The sequence below is a fragment of the Ambystoma mexicanum genome, chromosome 6q (genome assembly GCF_040938575.1).
Source record: "Ambystoma mexicanum isolate Mex_15411 chromosome 6q, UKY_AmexF1_1, whole genome shotgun sequence".
NCBI lineage: Eukaryota > Metazoa > Chordata > Amphibia > Caudata > Ambystomatidae > Ambystoma > Ambystoma mexicanum.
The window spans coordinates 1,564,694,559-1,564,716,106 of NC_090937.1; the positions used below are offsets into that span (position 1 = coordinate 1,564,694,559).

Consider the following 21,548-nt stretch of genomic DNA (forward strand, 5'->3'; position numbering starts at 1 on the left):
AAAAGAAACAATGCATGATTGTGCTTGCATGTGACTCTTTCTTTCATCCTTTCTTTCCATCTCTCGCATGTCCTGCACTCTATCAAATTAAATAAAAAGAACCATAAAGTGTGTACATACAGAAATGATGTTAGTAGTTCAGTACAAGTAAAATGCAGTAGCTCAGTAGAAGTAAAATGCACAATCAGTAGAAAAGTATTTGTAAAAGATCCATAGTAATACGTAAGTGAATAAGGAGAATATCACAAACAGTAATGAACTATGCAATGTAAGCAATTAATGTATGCTCGTCACTTAAACATTTTATATCGTCCCTCCAGGTAACGCAATGGCCGAAAGGAACACGCTCACAGACAATGACTTAATGTTAGTTATAGGATTGCCTATAGAGCCAATAAGTATAGTAATGTTGAGTGTGAGTTAAAGTATTCTGCGATCTTATTATCTGTGATGCTGTTCTTCATGGCTTGGTACTATACGCTATGTATTGTCCATGATATGAACAAAGGGGGGAGCAGGGCACAACTGATACGAGAAGGGTCGGTACTAATATGGACAGGGGTAAAAACAATGTGGAAAGAAAACTATTCTGCCAATGAGAATGATGCTAATGTAACCTACACAATGGTGCACTTTAATGACACAACTGCCCCTCCTGCCAATTGCCGCTATAAGCTTGTATAATAACAATGAAACAAACAAATATGATGGGGACTATTTTTGGTCAAATGAACTAACCAAAATTATTATTAACGCACAACAACCAGAGACCCTACCTCTTTATATTGCTGCTACTAATGAATCACCAGAACCGCTAGCTGAACACAGTAACTAATGTTAACGCTAGCATGGACCAGGGCGTTTCCTATACACTATTGAAACGTTAGAATTTATCGCAAGAGGAGAGGAAGAAGGGGGCGGGTGAAAAAAGACATCTATCATGGCCTGGGATTAGACGAAATAGAAGATCCCCGCCACCCTGACCAGTCAAATTAATGGCACTCAGATATGAGTGCCAAAAGGAAGCCACAAATGAGAGCTGCTATGTTTGCACTCATACCGCACGCATCAGGGACGCTCCAAATACTAGTGCCACAGGAGGTACCCTTGTCAGACGGCCAATGTTTGATTCATCTTTTATTGTGTAGAATTCGGAGCACCATCCAGGCACAGTTACAATAGAGATGCTGCAGAACAAGAGGACATGCACAAGCAGACGCCAAGGAGTAATTTACAAAGAACCATTCTTGGTCATAAAAGGAACGAGATTCGCAGAAAATAAATGGCATGACGAGACGATAGAGTGCAAAGCTGAGGCACTCAGTAGTGACTAAAGAGATCTTTCAATAATAGGTCAAAGAAACATGTACCCCCATCTGTCCCAGCACACTTCCAAACTCACGTGGGTAAAAGCACTAGAAAAGCCAAGACGCAAAAAGAAATACCACATGAACTATGCTTTCATGGAGAAGGAAATGTGCCCATGGGTGCCAACAAGAAATGCAATAAGAATCATAATTCCAGACATGAAGGGCACAACGGCCCTCATGGACATGTATTGGATATGTGGCAAACAAGCATACCTGCATCTCCCGGCGTCGTGGAAGGGCACTTGCGCCCTAGCCACCCTACATTTGGCTCTGTCCCAGAAAGTCACATCCGAGGTGGAAACGGAGAATCAGCTAGCACATCGGCAGCAGGGCAACCGGCTGACACATTGCCAGCGCCCCAACCAGAAGTAACAGAGCCTCCAGCATATGAACTGTCAGAAAAAGACCTAAAAGAAACTCTCGCAAAAGGAGATCAACCAATTATATCTCCTCTGAATTATCTGCTCTCCTTGCCGAAATCCCGCCGAAGTATAAGCTCTTCAACTCCGCAGAGACATTCTTTGCGTCATTCCCAACACCAGCACACCAGGCCCGAACTAACGACAAGTGGTTACAGATAGTGCGCTGGGAGCTGATCCAACTGGCCAAAAACAGTGAAAAAGGATTCAACGTGATAAAAGTGGAACTCCGTGCCTTGCGCCTAATGACAATGCAGAACTGGTACGTCTTAGATCTCCTCAAAGCGATGGTCTACTGTTTGCCAAAAAATCAGGAGCGCATGTTGCACATTCGTGCCATCTGAAGATGCAGATAATGGAACACTCTCCCATGCAATATCAGCAGTACACAGCCTTGGAGAGCGGATGTGGAAAGAAGGGGGAGAAGAACCAACCACCTGGTTTGACAACCTGATCAGCTGCATACCATCCTGGTTCAACACAATAACAATGTTTGTTCCCATCATCTTCATAATGTTATTTTTCTATGTGCCAATTAGGTATCCGGTGTTGTGCAAAATCTATGCCCAATTCAGCTATGATGATGGCAACGGTTGGTCGTCAGGCAACGGTAACAACTATGATAGATGCGCAGATGCGAACTGGGGAACCTAGCCCACCAAATATTGCATGACCGCTGTATACCGCCAGAATGCGGATAGGGTTGATAATCTATATCACACCACCATAAAAGAACCAAGAGAGCTGCAATGGTACAATGAAGTGTGGGTGGACCTGGAGGGAGAGGGAGGGATATATATATAACATGTACCCCTGATGAATATGCAAGGAAAGGGCACAGCCTGAAGAGCGTATGTAGGACATGGATGCACATAAAAAAGTATGCCAACCTGGGACGAAATAGCTGAAGCAGAGCATTATCGAAGAGAGAACAAAAGAACTGATAGTTCGTTACTTTAGATGTAACGAAACGGGGTAATATGTGGGCGTGAGGGGACCGTAGGCCCCCCAGTCCTTTCCCTAGTACAAACTTGGACCGTGTGCCTCCAGCGGTGGGAGCTACAACTGTTGCCCTTATGTGATGCCGGTATCAGCTGGCACTCGTGTAGATGGGGCCATTGCGCAGGACACAAGGCATCCATTTTGTACCCCCTTCGCTCCATCTTGGTAACTAGGCCTCACTGCGATATGAAAAGGCTTCTCTCCCCTATGCAGCGCCGCGCACACAGCACACATGGCCTCCACCTTTTCTCACTGTATCTGGAAAACTCTGCAGCCCCATTCTCACGCTGAAGCCGGAGGCAATTGCAACAAAGAACAAATGTAACATCTCACTCTTCATCTGAAATCACTGCCCGGCATGTGAACCGGCTTGAGCCAAGCAATGTAGCTCATCCATCTCCACAAATCGGTCCATGCCCCCTCGCCGTTGGAATATTACAGCCAGTGTAATCCCGTGTCCCTGCAAGGTATTCTCTTGGATGTACCATATATGCCACCTCGCTATGATGCCCACCAAGCAGGCCCTGACTAACATTAGACCCCCGTCATAGTATATTGTCTCCCACTGCTAACAAATGCCAATATGCCTTGGATCTTTTTACGAGTCCAGACCCTAGCTTCAATCAATGTTATCATGATGGTCAAAAAACTTTAACCTGATTTTTTATATATGATGCTTTTATTAACTATGTAAATGCATGTATGAAGTATATAGGTTTACAACGATTTGTTCAAACGAATTGCAAATTATTATTTAATGCATGCTTCACAAAGATGTATTATGTTAGCTTAGTTCGTGGCCACCCCGCTTCACGGCAACCGGACCTTCACCCCTCCTGGACACAGACAACTGGATCAAGCGATGTCCATCCTCTCGCCAAAGGAGCGACCAATCCGGATGTAACAGTGACGCCACAGCCATATATTACTAGAATGACTGTCCAATCCTGCACCAACTTAATACCCTACGTTAATTGCGTCACCTACGACTCTTTCTCTTTATGTCATTGCATTGTGATATTTGTCAGAGCGCTCTCGGGCAGCAGAGTTCTTTGGATGCCATTTAGATAGATTTTTATTTAACTTTGCAACCGGTTCTCTTAACCTTATTCCCTGTCGGGGGGTGTCTTGTTTGTTTTTGCACGTCTGAAGACGGGGCGGGCTCTTACAGCTGCTTCTCGTGAGGTTATCCTATTTTGTCTGCCCTCTAATAAAAAAGAGAAGCAAAGGAGAAACGTCCACTTCTACTTAATTCATCTGGTTTGGAGTGTTCCGACTACTGGTTGCATCACAGTTTTTTGGAGGTTGATTTGTGAGAAATCTTGAAAAAGTTGGTTCTCAGTCCCATTATAAGTAATTTTAAATGCCTCCTGTGCTACCCCCACCCCCCCACAAGATTTACTTTTTGCGGTTATGACGTGCATGCTGTAAAGATGTGAGCTACATTGTCTTTCAGATCAGCATCTGAAATGGATTACGGTAAATTTCTTATGCGTATAGTAGAACTTAGTGATCCATTTTCAAGATCACACTGTACCTCAAAATTGTGCGTTAGCCTGGCAAGATCTTATAGAGCAATGTCAGCTTGTTTGCTCTCGGCATTAGTTCCTGTATGGCCTTCTCATTGTCCATATGTTCCCCCAGGTTCTCTGCCGAAGTCAGAATATGACTGATTTCTGCAGTGAACGTGGTGAACTGTTGAAAGGAGGCTAAGCATTTGTCCTGAAAATCCTGAACGCTCATTGCAAAGTCTTCTTTAGAAGCTGCCAGGCTCCTCCTTCGGCTGCAATTATTGGTGAGTTTCCTGCTATGTTCGTCGCCTGGCCCAGTGCACAATTTTTGTAGCAGGTTCCGCTAGGGTAGGCTCCCCTCACCCCTCCCCCCCGGCATGTGAAGTTATAGGAGCAGTACCTTATAGCCAGTGTTCAGTTTAAGATTCTGCTCACCTTGAAAATACAGCAGTCTTAGGTTACAGATAGCAGCTTTTGTTTCTCCACAGCAGGGGTTCAATCGTGGGCCTTCCCACTTTGTACCAGGCAATGCTGAGTCTCACTTAGCCCCTTGTTGAATTTAAAGATGTTCAGTCCTAGTTTCCAGGATTCTGTGGCAAACTACCAGCCTTTTATCTTATCCGTTGCAGAAGCCACAAAGGACTAATGCAGATTCCTCCCTTCGAATTAGGCCAGAGCTCACATTGGGATCCCACTTACAAGGTGGGCAATGCCCAGATCAAAAGACCTTGGGGCAAAGCTGATCCGATGTCCTTTGCTATTCTGCAATTATCGCCCTGTGACTGCTAACCTCCAGATCGCCCCTCCATTCTACCACCGCCTCACGGCCCCTTTCCGGAGCATAATTTGCCTATGTAACAACCTTCAAAGGTGGTGTGGAGGGGGTGGTGTGGATTTCTGAGAGCTAGTCCAGACCGGTCACTATTCCTAAGAATCTGGGACCCGCAGGCCACGGCCCGCCCAGAGCGTATTTTCGGCTTTATTTGTGCCGCACCACTAGACTTCATCCAGAGCTCGCCATTCCAACGAGATTCTGGGTTCCTATGAACATTACTCACATTGAGTACGTGTTTTGTTTTGAAGGACCGATGCTCTTTAAGTACCAGGGTTTGTCGAAGCACTCCGCATGCACATCTTTAGGGTGCTGTGGCCATCTTCAATTATTGAATTTAATATATTGTGACTAAATTTTATGATGGATTATTTTCTAGTAGAAAATTGTTTTCTTTAATTTGTCATACTACACAAGGTATGTGACTGTTAACTCCTTTAAGAGGGGACATATGGAGGAAGAGACACTCTGGACTAGGAGTACTCTAGTTACTACGGGGAGTGACTTACATTCAACTCCACACTTGGTTTTATATCCAGTTTTTGGGAATTTCCCATCACATTTCTTCCAACTTTAACAGGTTTTTGAGGGCTCTTAAATCTTCATTGCACCCTGGCGTCCAGCTAACCGACTTTTCCACCCCCTGGCACGTCAGAGCAGTGCTTGATGTATTGGGGAATGACAACGCTAATCCTTTCCATTCTAAGATTTCTCTAGAGAATCTCCTACGGAATGGAGTACCAAGTCTCCAAGGCACAGAGCAAGCTTTTTGTCGTAATCTGTAGCAAAAAGGTCAACCTGAGGAACACTCCACTCAGTGAATAATTTAATCATAACCTTGTTCTTCCGTTCCCGGTGATTGGCTGTGCCAAGCAATTTTGGCAATCTGCCTCAGAGTTCACTGCCCAGGGAAAAAAATGGCTTGAAACTAGATTACACTCCGAATGCTCATTCCCAAATATGTAGACTAGATGAGCTCGGGAAAAGGTGCTGCCTTGTTTGTCAAAGTGATATTGAAGACAGCATGGTTGGTACAAATGCCGACAACAGTCCATAATGTTTATTTTATCTTAATCAGGAATATGGCCATCAACTACAGGATGTTTATACAGGCTTCCCTTATGAAGGAAGAGAATAGATCGCAACCCAACAAGGAAGAATCTGATGCAATTTGACGCAGAGGCTCCAAAAAGGGGAAGGGACCCTGCCAATTGATTCTTGCGATCAGAGCACCACAAGAGGTTGCATCGAATCTCTGTGGTGACTGGAAATTGCTAAGACTTATGGTTAGATGCCTGTGACCAGTAAGTTTACAAAGCAAAAGTCCAGCTCATTTTCATTCCGAGATAGACGGTTAAAATGTACACGGCCATCAGTCCAAGCAATATCTGAAACTACCTAACACACTAGAGTGCCAATGAAGAGGGAAACAAGTCTCCAGTATATCTACATTGCTCTGCAGTAATAAATCTGGCTTGAGACATACCAGCAAAATCAAATGAAGATCGGGTCCTGAGGGACAATTGAGTATGACTTCGCCCAGTTTACAGATCCACCAGGTGCGGGTAATGTGACATCTGAAGCCAGTCCACTTATGGAGTCTGAGGAATGACATATCTTCCATCATTTGTGAGGAATATCCAGTTAAGAAACCTAGAGACTTAATTTGGAGTCAAAGGGGTACATTAAGGAAATCATTCTTCAGATACACTGCACAGATCCAGTATTCCCTGTTGAAGACTAGACTGGATAAGGGTATGTGTAATCATCTTTGATATATGCCAAGCACTACATAATCAGTATATGTGGCTAACTGAAAGCAGCGCTCAGTAAGTGTGTTCTGAGCTCGTAGTGGTTGGCTTAAATATACAATTATCAAAAGCACTACACTTATTAGCAACTATTGTATCTCACTTCTCGTCTGCATTTCAGAGTGTCACCGTCGGCTCCAACCCCATCCAGAACAATGCCACCTGGGCTATGAACCTAACCAAACACGACCACGTCTCAGTTCACAAAAGCTGCACACTGGTTACCAGTCAGCGAACGTGCCAAGTTTAATATCCTCTGCATCACTCATCGATGTCTCTCTAACTCTGCTCCACCCTACCTCTCGCAGATGATCACCAAGAGCAAGTCCTCCAGACCCACAAGGATCAGCTACAGCCACAGACTGACCACTGCGCGCTTCAGACACTAAAGCTGGTGGTTCTAGCTTCCCAGTCACTGCTGCCCGATTGTGGCACGACCTATTCCACTAACAATGAACCATTCCTGTAATGAACTACCATCCATCCTGTTGCTCTCCCACCCCCATCCCTCCCCGTGCAACCAGCACCCCGAGGCCTGTGTTTTGTGCTCTACAAATGCTTAGGACGACAATATGTAAACAGTAATATCCAGACACGTATTGGTTCCCTATTTCCTGCTGGTCGCGGCTACCAAGGCATACCCAAATGGGACCTGACTGAAGGCATCGCAATGACTGGCATCGTCACTCTGGAATGTACGGCTTTGTAGGACTAATGCCCTGTTGATTTATTTCAATAGGTACTTGGTGAACATCTTGTTTTACTTAGAAGCAACTAGAAAAGAGACCCCCCCCCCTTGAAAAAAAGCAACACGAGTCCCGCCTCTGAAAATAGAGATGGAAGAGATGGTTTGCCAAGAACAGACAGGGATTTGCCTGTCAAAGTACTAGCTTTCCTTTTCTTTAGATCTTCCATCAGCACAGTGATGGACAGGGTCTTTCCCATCAAACAGAAGTTTAAAGAACCTGTCCTGCATGACTATTCATAGGGAGCCAAGCCTGGCAACAAACATCTACACCTATTGTAACTACTCTAGCTAAGGTATATCAGTGCCATGCCAAAGCCATTAAGTCCTGGGCAATAACTCTTGCATCCAAGAGAACATGTTTAAACTGGCTCACTTGTGTCTGGGAGGGATGAATTTTACAAACTCGTGCAGCCCTTTCATTATTTCAGGTTCCCCACTACAAGCAGAACTGCTTCAGCATTTGCTTGTCTGAGCTGTTTAAAAGATCTCCCTCTGCACCCATCGTCCCCTCCCAGCAGTCCCATGGATTTAATTTCTATACTGAGGACCAGTGATGCTGAAGTAACTTCTTACCAAGGAAGTCTATACCAAGAGCCAATTTTGCAGTTAAGAGGTGTGCAAGAATTGCCTTTCTCCCACTGCTTTCTGGCCTTTGAGAATATACATTTCTGTAATCCAAATCCTGTGTGCTTTGATTTTAGAGACAGCTCACCCACAAACTACAGCTAACTGGAGAGTTCCTGGACAAGTAATGTCAAAATATCAGCAATAGGTACACAATTTATCAGCGGTCTTGGGCTATTATCAGATGAAGATTTTGCCTCTTCCCAAAAAGGCGGAGCAGGAGTCCTGCGGGTGAGTATTTGTGCGGATGGCGTTGAAGGCTTTTATATATGGGTTCTTTTCGTGCGCGACTAACCTGCTGTGTCTTTCTGCAATGCAGAGCGGCTCCGGAGCAGCGATCTGATGGGCCAAATCAGAGGAAGTCCCAAAGAAATGAAGACTCTGGCGAGTATAATTTGTCCATGCAGATACCTTTCTCTATGCAGGTGCGGCGGTCTGGAGAGCAGCGGGAAGTGCGGCATTCTGGATGAAATGCTTCAGGTAAGGCCCTAATTGCCGTTTTAATTCCTGTTCTTTTCTTTCCCTTCTTCTCAGATGCCGATGGATCGTGAGCTCTTGAACGGGCGCGGCTGAGTCAAGACCGACGCAGTGAGGGTTATGCTGCAGGAGTGCAGAATAACGCGAAGCGTGTTCTGTCTGCAGGGTGTGGTTTAAATAGCCTTGCAAGTAGTTCCGGGTAAAGTAGTCCCTTCACCCTGCCATTTCAGATAAATTAGTCCCTCAGCCACACCCATTGTAGACAGAAAGACTCACCCTCACTATGCTGAGTATATATTCCTATGCAGTTCAGCCCATTATGAGCCTGGCGCCAGGACTGAGTCCAGGAAGTCCTAGGGCACTTCTGTGGGGCTTGGTAAGCCCTTAGGGATGCCAGTGACTGGTGTGGGCCAATCAGTTCCAGAGGTGTGGGAGTATGCACCATGACACTGAGGGAACCTGGACGCAAAGTCTGGGCACTTCCAATTTTCGCTTGTGACGATAACACCATTGAGAGACGGTGTTCTATGACTTCTTCGTGTAGACGCCACTCGTGTTCCTCTGGTAGGGGATCTCTGCTAGAGCGTTGAGTTCCCCTGGAACATGTGATAGGAACATTTGAGTGCCCATTTCCAGATTCTCTGTGCAAGTCTGGATAGATTTGGAGAACGTGTACCCCCCCTGTTTGTGGATATAAAACAATGGGGTTTGAATACTTGAAGGGCTTTGAATGCTGCCAGAAGTTCCATCACATTGATGTGGCTTTGAGCTGCAGTGAGAGACCACAGACCCTGAGCTGTGTGGTGAAGGTAGTGAGCCCCCCCACCCTGCAAGTGAGGCGTCCGTTGTGACCACTGCCTGTATCTGTGGGTCGTAGAAGGGTTTCCCTCTCGTTAAGTTCTCTCGTCCACCAGCAAAGATTTTAGATCGCCCCACTGACCGATTGCCTGTGACCACTGTTTCGCCAACCACTCCTGTATGGGATGCAGGCGCACATGAACCAGGTATATGCAAGATGCCATCTTGCCTATTAAACGCATTGCTTTGCGCACCCTTATCTGGAGGCCGGCCTGATTATGTGGTATTTGCAGTAACAAATGTTTTAGGAACTGTTAGGAAGTACTTGGCACTAGGCTTGATTCTGATCGTTGATTGAGAAGCCCAATTGAAAAAGGATGTTGATCATCGTTTGGATGTGTTGTCTGCAAATAAGAGGAGAGTGCCCTGTTAGGAGCCAGTCGTCCAGGTAAGGGTACACTGGGATTGCTCCCCTGCGCCGATGTGCTGCCACTGCCGCCAGTATCTTTGTGTATACCCTTGGAGCCGAGGCTATTCCAAATGGCAGCACTTTGAATTAGTACTGCTTGTTCGCTATCTTGAAACGCAAGAATCTTCTGTGCGCTGGGAACATTGAAATATCCAGTGTTGCCATGTAGTCCCCTTTTCCAGTAGCAGGATTACCTCTTGTAGCATAGTCATGCATGCAGACCTTTTGTGGCTTGACATACTGGTTTGCCAGGTGTAAATCTAATACAGGGCGCATTGTTGGATCGATCTTTGGCACAAGTAAAATGAAAATACCCTTGTTTACCTGGTTGGTTGGGACCACTTCTCTGGAGTCCTTTAATAGACGTGGTATTTCTTCTAGAAGGATTTGCTGATGTTCCTCTGAGTGCATTTTCTGTCGTGGGGGAGTGCGCGTGAGGACGTTGAAGTAGTTCTATGCAGTAGCCCCCTGCTACCGTGGACAGCATCCATCTGTCTGAGGTGATAAATTGCCCCCCCCCATGCGTGGGTAAAGTTGGAAATGCATCCTCCTACTGGAGATGCATGGGAGGGTAACTGCAGCAGAATGTCACTTGCTCTGAGGTGGGGTGCCACCTCGAGCAGGGCTTCTGCCCCGACCACAACCCCTGCGTTGTCCTCTGGGATAGCCTTGGAAGGCTTGTCCTTTATTTCCATAGGAACCATGGGCTTGATTGTAGCCAGATCCTCTGAGCTTTGGCCCAGAAAACAGCAAAAATTACAGTTACCCCTTTGACCAGTAGGCTGGTTTGTGAGCCGACCTAAGATTTTAGAGTGTCATACTGTCTTAAGTGCATCTTCCACAGCCTTGCCGAAGAGCATGTTAGGTTCCACTGGCATGTTTATTAGAGTGGCTTGTGTTTCTGGCCTAATTCCCGACTGCCGAAGCCATGCATGCCTCTTTAATAGTCCCCTCTGCAATAACTCTTCCGGCATTGTCAGCTGCATCGAAATTTGATTTGAGTAGACACGGCCCTTCCGTCTGCTGCCACTTGAGCTAGTTGTGATTTAAGTGGCTCCAGGGCAGACGAAAGCAACGCAGAAATTTCCTCCCATATATGGCAGTTATATCCACCTGTACCTCCTGTGTGTCAATTTTGAAGTGTTCTGCCGCTTTGGCTAAGACTTCATTGAGGACGGGTTGCTTAACCGCAGTGGAAATCGACCACTGGAGTGCCCTGATTAAGAGGGGAATATATGGAGTCAATGTTAGACTCCTGGTCTGTCACTGGGTCCCCATCATCCCCATAATAAAGTTGAAGGAATGGTTTGGTAAAAAACTTTTATTGCCCCTACGGGTTCAGCCATGTGTTTTTAAGCCTAAGTCGCTCGATTTTAGAAAAATTTCCTATGGACATTATCCGGGTTTTCGTCCATTAAATGCACGCGAAAAACAGGCATCAGTGAGCTGCCATTTTGTGATAATCATATCATTTCCCCCCCCATCGCCTGGCTGACCTGCTTTTGCGGCACTAAATCATATCCCCCGCCCCTGAACCTGTCATCAGCAGACGCGTACCGCCCATTTCACAATGCCAAAGCACATCTTGTGTCAACATTCGCTGCGCTTCAGCTAATGACGTGTCACCATGGAAATGGCAGGACGCCTCTTTCCTCAATAAGTATAAACAAACCGTTTCACAACACACATCAGCAGATTTTAGATTCCATTCCTCTGTTTTACTTTGAGTATTCTGTGACTCGTTTCTGTGCTCTGGTCAGCTACCTTCGTTGCTTGTAGCCTGGGGAAACACTCCAGGACCACTGCTATAAATTATTTTAGTTTGTTTAACACACAATGGCTACAATAATGCCCTACATGTACGAGCCCGAGTATACCGAGGAGGAACTACTGGAAAGGGAAACACACGAAAACAATGTGTCTTCGGACGGCAGTTGGGAGGATGATTCAACAGCTGAAGAGCCTGGACCTAGTCGCATGGACGGTGTTTCCACCTGGTGCACATGCAATCGGTGCAAGCTAATGCCAGCTGACAAGAACTGCTGCTGCTGTGAAAACTTGGGATGCCTGGCATACATTTCGGAAGGCAAGCCACGACCGCAATGCATCACCGAGCTGCCAGACTTCAGGGCAGCCTGCCTCACACGGTACATGATGAGGATAAGGATGGTCCTTATGCACGAACTTCGCGCAACTGTTAGTCCTCGTAATCCGAGTAACGAGTAAGTATATTCTGCTTGTCATGCCACTCCTATTTCATGGTCTTCTATATCCAAAATTACATATATATCATTGTAACGCTTGAAAGTCGTTCAATAGTGTGCAGTGTCTAGATAGCATTTATCTGAGCAGAATGCCATTAGTTACAAGATTTGTCATTGACAACAAACGTTTATTAAACTTATTTTGTTCATTTAAAAACAGTTTGTATCATTCTTTTTCCCAGGTGGTACCGGCTGGTGGCCTATCGTTCCTTTACATGGTGGCTTCACGGGAAGCTTGGACACCGCTTTCGAAGAGTAATACCCGCCTGTGCCGTTCGTGCCATAAGAGAAATGTTCGAGTGACAGCGGTCAGTACAGGGGATTTTCTCTCGAAGTGCTGCAACCTGACCTGTACAATGTGTAAAGTCTTGTATTTTTGTGCCATCAAAATAAGATACAAAATAAAACGCCACATATATTTGAACGGTTGTTTCGATTTTTTAAATGAATCAAGTGTGACTCCATTCAAGGATGGACGCCAGACATCTGTGCTCCGAATGGGTGAAGGTCAGGTCGCTGTGAAGCACGGTGGTCACTATCTAAGCTAACATAATATATTCTCAATAATGCATGCACTAAATAACACTTGTTCAAAGTCTTTGTCGGTTATGTCTCTATAAAAGTCACATATCTATACTATCAATCAACATTGGATTATACAGGCCTTAGGTTAAGGGTCTTGACCACTATAATACACTGTTTGAAGTGTGGGTCTGTGCTCACAAGAATCTCTGGTATGTGGCATTTGTTATTGATAGGCAACGATATACTGCAGTAGGGGTCTAATGTTAGTTGGGGGATCTGCTAGGTGGTCATCATGGCGTGGTCAGTGGTCTGGCACATGGAGAATACCTTGCAGGAACACAGGGTCAGAATGGCAGTAAGTTTACACTGGCGAGGGTGCATGGGCAAGGACACGTTTGTGGAGATGAACGAGCTATGTGCTTAGTTCAGGCTGGTCCACATGCAGGTCAGTGATCTCAGAGGAAGAGTGATGAGTTACATTTATTAGCTGTTGCAAATACCTCTGGAGTTTTCCAGTGGGAACGAGGGTGGGGGCCATGTGCGTTGCGCATGCCCACCAGCCCATCCATCCCACCTCCCTCTATCAAAGGCAGTTCGCACCCGGGGATGAGCGCTGGCATGGGGGGCTGTCACGGGCGCAAACGGCCAAGGTGCCAAAGAGCATGTACACTTCAAAAGGTATCCCACGCCCAGGGGCCATCACTCACATGGCCTCCTCAGACCTCGTGTCTCCAGACTGGCCTGCCCTGAGGCAGGCCACCCCCCCTGCAAACCACAATACCACGACATACACACGTCATTCATTCCCAAACACACCCCTGTTTCTAATACTTTATAAACCACGATATGTCTCATGAAAACATCTTTGTGCTTTGCAAGTCAACTCCTGAACCTTCTACCTGAGAAGCACTGAGATCTATGCTAATCTGCTCGTCGTGCTATCTGTGACCCCTTCGAGCAAACTCGTCAGTGTGCTACCTGTGGAATCTACCATTTCTCCTGCAACATACTGCTCGGCCTGCTGAATCCAACTGTATGTTGTTCAAGGTAAGGCCATGTATCCTAGTCATATTTCGGTCATTTTTACATATCTATTTGCGATTACAGTACCCAATAGTCCTATGGTCATTGGTCCCATTGCTATTGACTTGAGTTTCAATTGTTATGCTATCAACAGACCTATTTATTTTCATCTGTGTAAATTGTCAACGAATTGCATCCTTTGGTGGTCCAGTCTATAATGTAAGCATGTTTCCTTTTCATGCAAGACAGAACATCCAAGGGACTAGTCACATGTTCAGAGTTTAGTCACATTTAAAAAATGTCTAACTTATGCAAATACTAAGCTGCACATGATGAACTGGTATAGTTCCGGCGACCAAAACAAACCTTGTATTGAACATGGTATGGGTCATTTACTTTTATGACATTTTTATTCATCAAGGTTTTATAATCTTGATATTTACTTTTCAGAATTGTCAACAATGCCTGCCTGTTCGATTAACGGTTGCCCTTCGAAGACCCATGCTAAATCTGAAGGCACTACAATGCATGTATTCCCGAAAACTGTTGATCGAATAAGAGAATGGGTCAGACATTGCGGATATCCACTTGAGCTGGAAAGTAGAGTCCAACAAGTCTTAGAGGACAAGAGGGGTGATCTATACCGCATCTGCAGCCGGCACTTTTCCTCGAACATGTACGCCACATCTTGGGTAACAAAGAATAACGGCGAACGACACGATAATTGCTCGCGAACGCTATACCCACTCTATTCGTATACATTCCGCCACTGGTGAGTCAAGTGTCCGGATTTAGCTTTAGGCCTTGCGGAAGTGTGTAGGTAGCCCAATGGATTAATTGATATTTTAGGTGTCGTGTCCCTTGTAATACTCCCTTGTAATACTTTATTGATATGAGTGTATAGCTTTTTGAATAATGACATTTATCAATACATTTTTCGATTTTATAACCCCCAAAGGAAATCTATTAATGGGCACAGGGAACTGTACTATATTGCGCATTTTCAATAGCAGTATTCTGTCGGTTTACATGGCAATTTTATAATATTTGCATTTCATTATCAAACAATAATTTACCTTTACAACTGCTCGACTATCCACTGAATCTCAAGCAAGAACATTCTACATCCGTGACGTGCCCGCAGTTATCAACCACTTCTAGCGCGTATCAGGTAATCATACTTGGCTATTCCGCTACAGACTTGTTTTATGCATGTCAAGTAATAGTTTTTATGCATCGTGTGATTATTTGACCAATTGTTTGGTTAGTGCTTTCCAATTGATATACACATTAGTTGTCGTCCCCTGGTGTTTGTTTTCAGTTATAATTAGTGTTATCCATACTAATGCGAGTACGGTCTTTCAGGGAGATGCTGAAGCGTCCACCACATTGACAACAGCCCTAGTTGTTCTTCAGCAGCACGAGGTATGGATACTGACGGCTCCATCGACCGTGATCATCAGGACTGGAACACTTTGTTTGACTGTTCTACACCAGACTTGTCCAACCGTTCTGAACGTGGGGCCGAAGCATTAACTTTGTCACCCAGTGGGCCAGCGAGCCAAAAGTCAACAACCTCACCCAAAGCAGTATATTAAAAAGCGATATTGTGTGACCTTTGACACAATAGCATCACAGGCAGTGATAGCCATGCAGTCCCAAAGATAGCTTTTGGTGCCATGGGCAGTGATCAAATGTTAGTTGCTTGCGATTTCTTTAAGTGTATGTGTTAATATTCTTCTGAAATATTGGTAGCGAGGGAGCTATAAGGTTCTAGGGAGGGTTTGGGGGCTTCCCCCCAATTCTTCAAATATGGGGTTGAAATGGTGCATTTTACAGCAGAAAAGGTGACCAAAAAGCCATAAGTGTACAATCAGTTCTAAAGGGGAACATGAAAATTCCATGTCACCAACAGCAGAAAAGAACATTTTACAACACAACACATTAATGATCGATGTGTCACAGTGTAAGACAGCACCGTCACTGATGTAACACATTGTCATGCTGGTTGTACCCAAAATATGCCTCTGTAGCAACAGGTCTATGCTGGCTGTTCCCAATTTAGGCCAGCATTATCCTGTACAAAGCATGATTGATGCTGCCTGAGCATGTGCCCAATACATATGGCAGCTTATCTCTGTAATACACATTACTTCTGTGGTGATGAAAGAAGCATAATTCAATTCAACAGATAAAATGTGGAAAAGCTATCACCCAAAGGTGAAACTAATTGAAGAAACAATGTGAGCACAATCTTAAAGTATGCAACCTAGCAGGCCTAGTGCACACTTTACCTTTTCTTTCACCAATAAATCGGGGGGAGCGCGCGAACGCAGTCCCCCACTATCAGAAATATTGCAGTTGTGTATCCCACATTTGGGAACATAGCAGGGGTCAGCAAATCCGATGTGCAATGGGTAAGCCTCACCCTGGGAGATCCGCCCTTGAGATCAGATTCTCCCCTGCCAGCTAAGCATGAGCTGCATGCAAGAGGGCAGGGGTTGGGTCAGTTCTGGTAAGTCCCGCTAAGCGAGGGTGAGAAGGCAGGCCCTGACCCAGCATCAACCCCCTGACCCCCGGAAGCTCTGAGCGTCTGCAGAGCTGCCCGTCCCGTGTGTAGGGGGAACCTCAAGCAGAAGAGCAGATTGTAACGCAGTTCGTTTCTCCCATCAGGCCCTGATCGGCCCGAGATTTGTATAAATAGCAGGATGGCTCGAGCAGGCCTGTTGCAGTCTGCCCACTGGCCTGTTGGCACCACATGGGCCCATGGCCCTCCTGAGCAGAGCTGCTCAGCGCAGGCTCCAAATGACATCATAATCATCCTGGACTTCGACGCTCCACCACCCCTGTATCTCAGTTCTGCTCAATGACAATGCTGAAGCTTTGACATCTTTGCCGTAACCATATGCTGTGTTGTGCCAGCCGAGCCTGCAAAGCGCCAAAAGGCAAGTATTCCCTTGTCCGGGCCCAGAGGTCAGTCTTCCAGTGCCATCCACTTGGCACGGCCTGCTGTTCCCAGCGTTTTCTACCCGCAAATCAGCACCACTGCCAAACAGAACTGCAACATTGGGGCCCATCGCAGCTGCTCTGACTTGACCCCGGCCCAGAGGCACCCATGCTTATGGTCTGATGCCTGGCTCTGCTGAGATCCGAAAGACAAGAAATAAGGTATTTTGGGAACATAGTACTATTGTTTTTTGTGTTGCAACTGTATCAGCTCACACCTCTCCTGAAGGGTATAGGTTGCCCTCAGACTGCACTACCAAAAGAGTGAAAATATGTTCAACCTGTTGGGTTTGCCTGTTTCACTTTTATGATTGGGATCACTGCTGCATGGGTATTAAGCGTGTTATAAATAACCCATCATATCAGATCATATCATAGATCAAGATCATAAGCAACTTCCAGAAACCTTGGCAGGTGGTCCACTGAGGCCCACTTGCAGGTTGCAGTGTGTTATTGGGGCACTACTAGGGTAACATTGTGCTCTACATGCGGTATTCGCCATGCTTTGATACCCTACTGGCCACATCTATAATGTCCAATGTACTTGATATAATGCATGGACATTTTCATCAATCCGCACTGTGCTTAGAGGTAAACGTAACTGAGCTCCCGTTGTTCTGTGTCTCGAGACCAGGAAAAAAAACACTGCAAAGGTAGTTTCTCAGCTGCTAAAGGTTCATCTTCGGTGACATTCGCAATTCAAAAGAATGATTTTTGGGGCAGACAGGCTGTGTCGCCGCAACCCCTGCTAAACTTATGTCCAGAGATGACAAACCTTGAAAGTAACTCCGCACAATGGCCCTCTGAGCAGCGGCCCACGGCTAATCAGGGGTTCAGGAATCCGCTGTGCTGCCCATGCCGAGAGGAACTCCTGCACCTGTCCACATAATCCTTCGCCTGGGCCAGCACTCTTCGCACCTCGCCACCTCCTCCCTTCATCTCGGCTCGCCTTTTGCCCCTAGGAGCACCATGCAAGAGAGTAACGGGCATGTCTGGGCCGGAGTCCGTTACTCTCGTATGGTGAGTCCTACTTGCCTGAAATGGGATATTAAAATGAAAAGTAATTGCTACTATATTAATCCCATTGTTCATAGTTTGTGGGAGTACTGGGCAATTGTATGGACCCGCGCTCACTGAAATTGAATGGTATTCCCGAGGTAACCCTCACTATGCCGTGATACAAATTAGTCTCTCCTTCCTCCATCATCAAGTCCCAAGATCTTCTTGACGGATTTATGCAATGTCAGCTATCCGAAAAACATTGCATAAATAAATTAACGCTTCGTGGCTGAGGACTGTAACTACCTCTGTTGACCCCCTGGGGTCACCAGAGGAAGTTAGTTTTGCCCACAGGCACATTTTAAAAAAATACTTTTTTTTTTTACTCAAGAGTTGTCCAACATACGGCCTCGCGGGCCACAAAATGGTATGGCGGGCCGCATTGTGGCCCGCGGGCCGTATGTTGGACAACCTTGTTCAACACCATGTTTCATTCGTGGTTAGCCATCGATATGTACCTGTGCCGTCGACCCCAAGTGTGTGCTGTGTTTTCAATATTGTAATCCTTACTAATGCAAATACTGTGTTTCAGGCAGTTGTTGAAGCGTCAACCCACGCACTTGATGCGGAGCCTGACATTCAAGTAATTCCAGGGGAAGCGGGAGCATGCAGATACAAATCGGCGCAACAGCTTTCGAAAGTGCGCACCACATTTACAACATCCATAGATATTCTTCAGCAGCACGAGGTATGGATACTGACCGCTCCATCGAGCGTGTATAACGTGATTCCATTTGCTATCCTTTCTTCCCTATTAACACAAGTACTGTGTTTCAGGGAGTTGCTGATGCCTCCTCTTCAATACAATCATTCGTGGCAGTCCATGCAGAGCCAGAGGTATGGATACTGACAGCTCCATCGAACTAGGTCATCAGAGCTCGAATACTTGTCGTTTGATTGTTCCACACAATGTTTAAATCGTGTTTGGCTATTGAGATGTACATGTGTGTTCGTCCTCACGTGTGTTATGCTAACAATATTTTGATACACAGTAATGAAAATACTATGTTTCAGGGAGTCAAAGGAGCCTCATTCCGTGCTATCTGTGCGGATACAGAAAATATAGTTGTTGCAGCGCAAGAGGAAGGGGAGACATGCGGATACGAATCAGAGCAACAGAGTGCAGATTTTGAAGGTCGAGTCAAAAAAGTTGCAAAGAAAAGAAACAAAAATAAGGTTAAACAGTTCATAACTTTAGAATTTTTTTTGTGCTGGGGACTATGTTTTTTTCCAGTCAATTGTACTATACTTTATCTTGTGTTTAAACTGAACATCCCTTTCCAATCTATCCTCTAGTTACCCGTGGGTGTCCTAACTATACATACAGACAGAGAAGCGATTTTAGATGTTGCTTGCCAGACCATTTACACTATGGAGGAACTATTAATTCAGACACCGCGTGTTGAGACTCGAGATGCTCATGTCCAATGGCCAGAACATGAAATGAATGTGTCCGGAGAATCCAGCAAAGTTGTATGGGACCATTGCTACAGCGCGACCGCACCACCACAACATGATACTAGTTGTATTGAAGATAGCTCTGAAGTAGTCGCAGATCAATTCACACAATCTACACCCGCCAAAAACTTGCCACCAAAAAAGCTGTCGACATTGTTGTGTTCTCCCATCAATGTTGAAGTAGCAGATCTGTCAGAATGAACCAGCAGCAGCATTTACCGACGCATCAGAACGTGATAGCAGCGATATTTGTTTCAAATCTGGTGATATGTCCTCAACGTCACAGGCCGAAACTATTTTGACGCCGGATGACAGTCTAATGAAAGAGAGCAAATACATAGTATTTGACAGTTGTTTGATGAATATTATAAGTATGCTGAAACGTGGGCATTCCGTTAGAGGGAAAGTATGTGGGAAGCCATTGATTCAGGTGACTCGTCAAAAAAAGGCAGTAACGTTAAAATAAATGCCGCCTGTAGATTAAATATACATTCTCATGGTCTGCACAACCGATGCTGGGAAACTGCCAGCAGGCAATCTACTGTGTGCAGCTGCATCACTTTTTAGTGGGTCCAGTTTTAGAAAGTTAGAGTCTTTCAGTTTGTGGGACTCCATTTCATTTAAAAAACGCAGTACTACAAATACCAACATGATTATCTGTTTCCGGCCATTAGTGATGCTTGGAAAATTGAACAATTGTCTCTAGCAAGTACATTCGAAGGCAAGCGATTCAGGCTAGCGGGCGATGGACAGTGCGACAGCCCTGGATTTTCTGCCAAGTACTGCACCTACCACTTTCAGGACATGGCTAGTAAGAAAATTGTGAGTTTGGTGGTCATGCAGGTAACACAATGTACATCCTCAGTGGCCATGGAGAAACTAGGATTTATAAAATCAGTGGAATATCTACAATCGAGGGGAATGCACATCGACCTCAGCCACGGACAGACACATTTCAATTGCAAAGACAATGAGAGAGCAGTTCCCACATATTAATTTGATGTTTGGCATCTTGCTAAATCAATCAATAAGAAAATCTCAGCTGCAGGGGAAAAAAAAGGTTTGGAAAGTATTTCAGAGTGGTCCCAGCCTATCAGCAACCATCTTTGGTGGAGCTCCAAAACTTGTGAAGGGTCTGTGGAAATACTACTTGAAAATTGGCGGTCACTGATGCACCACTGTACCAACGTGCACCGCTGGTCAGAAAACCTACATTTCCACCAATGTGAGTGAACATGGCCCTTTGTCCCCAGTGGAGGCACGGAAGAAGAAGTGGTTGATTCCATCTTCACCGACACACAAAGCCATTGAGAAGATTGTTTGATAAAACTATCAAGAGATTTGAGTGGACTGACAGAATTCTGTCACAGGAGGTTTGGAGGTGGTCCACAATATGTGCCTAAAGTACAGGCCAAAGCGCTTGCATTTCAGCATACAGGGCATGAGACATAGGACTCTACTTGCCGTCTTGGCCCATAACGAGAATCTCGGCCGTGGACAATCTAGGACTATGGGTAATTTAAGGATGCATCGCTACACTAAGGCCTTTTCAAAAAGAAGCAAGCAATGGGTGATCAAACCAGTGAATGAGGAAATGGAGTTCGACTTTGTCAAAAGCCTTATTGTTGCTGTATTAGAGAAGCACAGATACGGAATTTTGAACATTTCTGTGCAGAGCACTGATCCTTTGCCACCAAACATTGCCACTGTGCCATGTCCACCCAAAGGAGAGCTGGTTTGTGAAGTACAAATCCTGGTTTAAATAATTGTAATACGATTGTCTTTTTGTAAATAAATGTTGTACAGTGTACATACAAAGTATGCTAACCCTAACCCCTACCTTCACCATCCCGGGTGGCGAACAACCTGGGTGTCATCTTTGAATTCTCTCTATTCACCTCATATTGCTGACCTTGTCTATAGGTGTATGTCTATATTTTTGTTGATGTAACAAAATTTCGCAATCTCATGTAAATGCTGCGCACTATTAACCGAGGGGAGGCTTGCGTATTGCAAATAATAAAACAATAAATCTCACTTTGAACTCAACTCCTCGGGTACTTTATACTTTCCCTGACCTTCCCCCAAAAATTAAATGTCTACATAGTTATGGTTCTTTGGGGCTGCAAAGCTCGCAGAGGAGGACAAAATT

The 21,548-nt window shown here is 45.3% G+C and overlaps 1 protein-coding gene and 1 non-coding gene across 5 annotated transcripts in view; both read right to left on the bottom strand.

The window, feature by feature from the left end:
* PAIP2B (poly(A) binding protein interacting protein 2B) overlaps positions 1–21,548 on the bottom strand; it is a 168,605-nt gene that overhangs the window by 101,211 nt on the left and 45,846 nt on the right. The window lies entirely within an intron of this gene.
* On the bottom strand, positions 16,189–16,350 carry LOC138517246 (U1 spliceosomal RNA). The gene has a single exon (XR_011282456.1). It is a non-coding gene; the product is annotated as a U1 spliceosomal RNA (small nuclear RNA).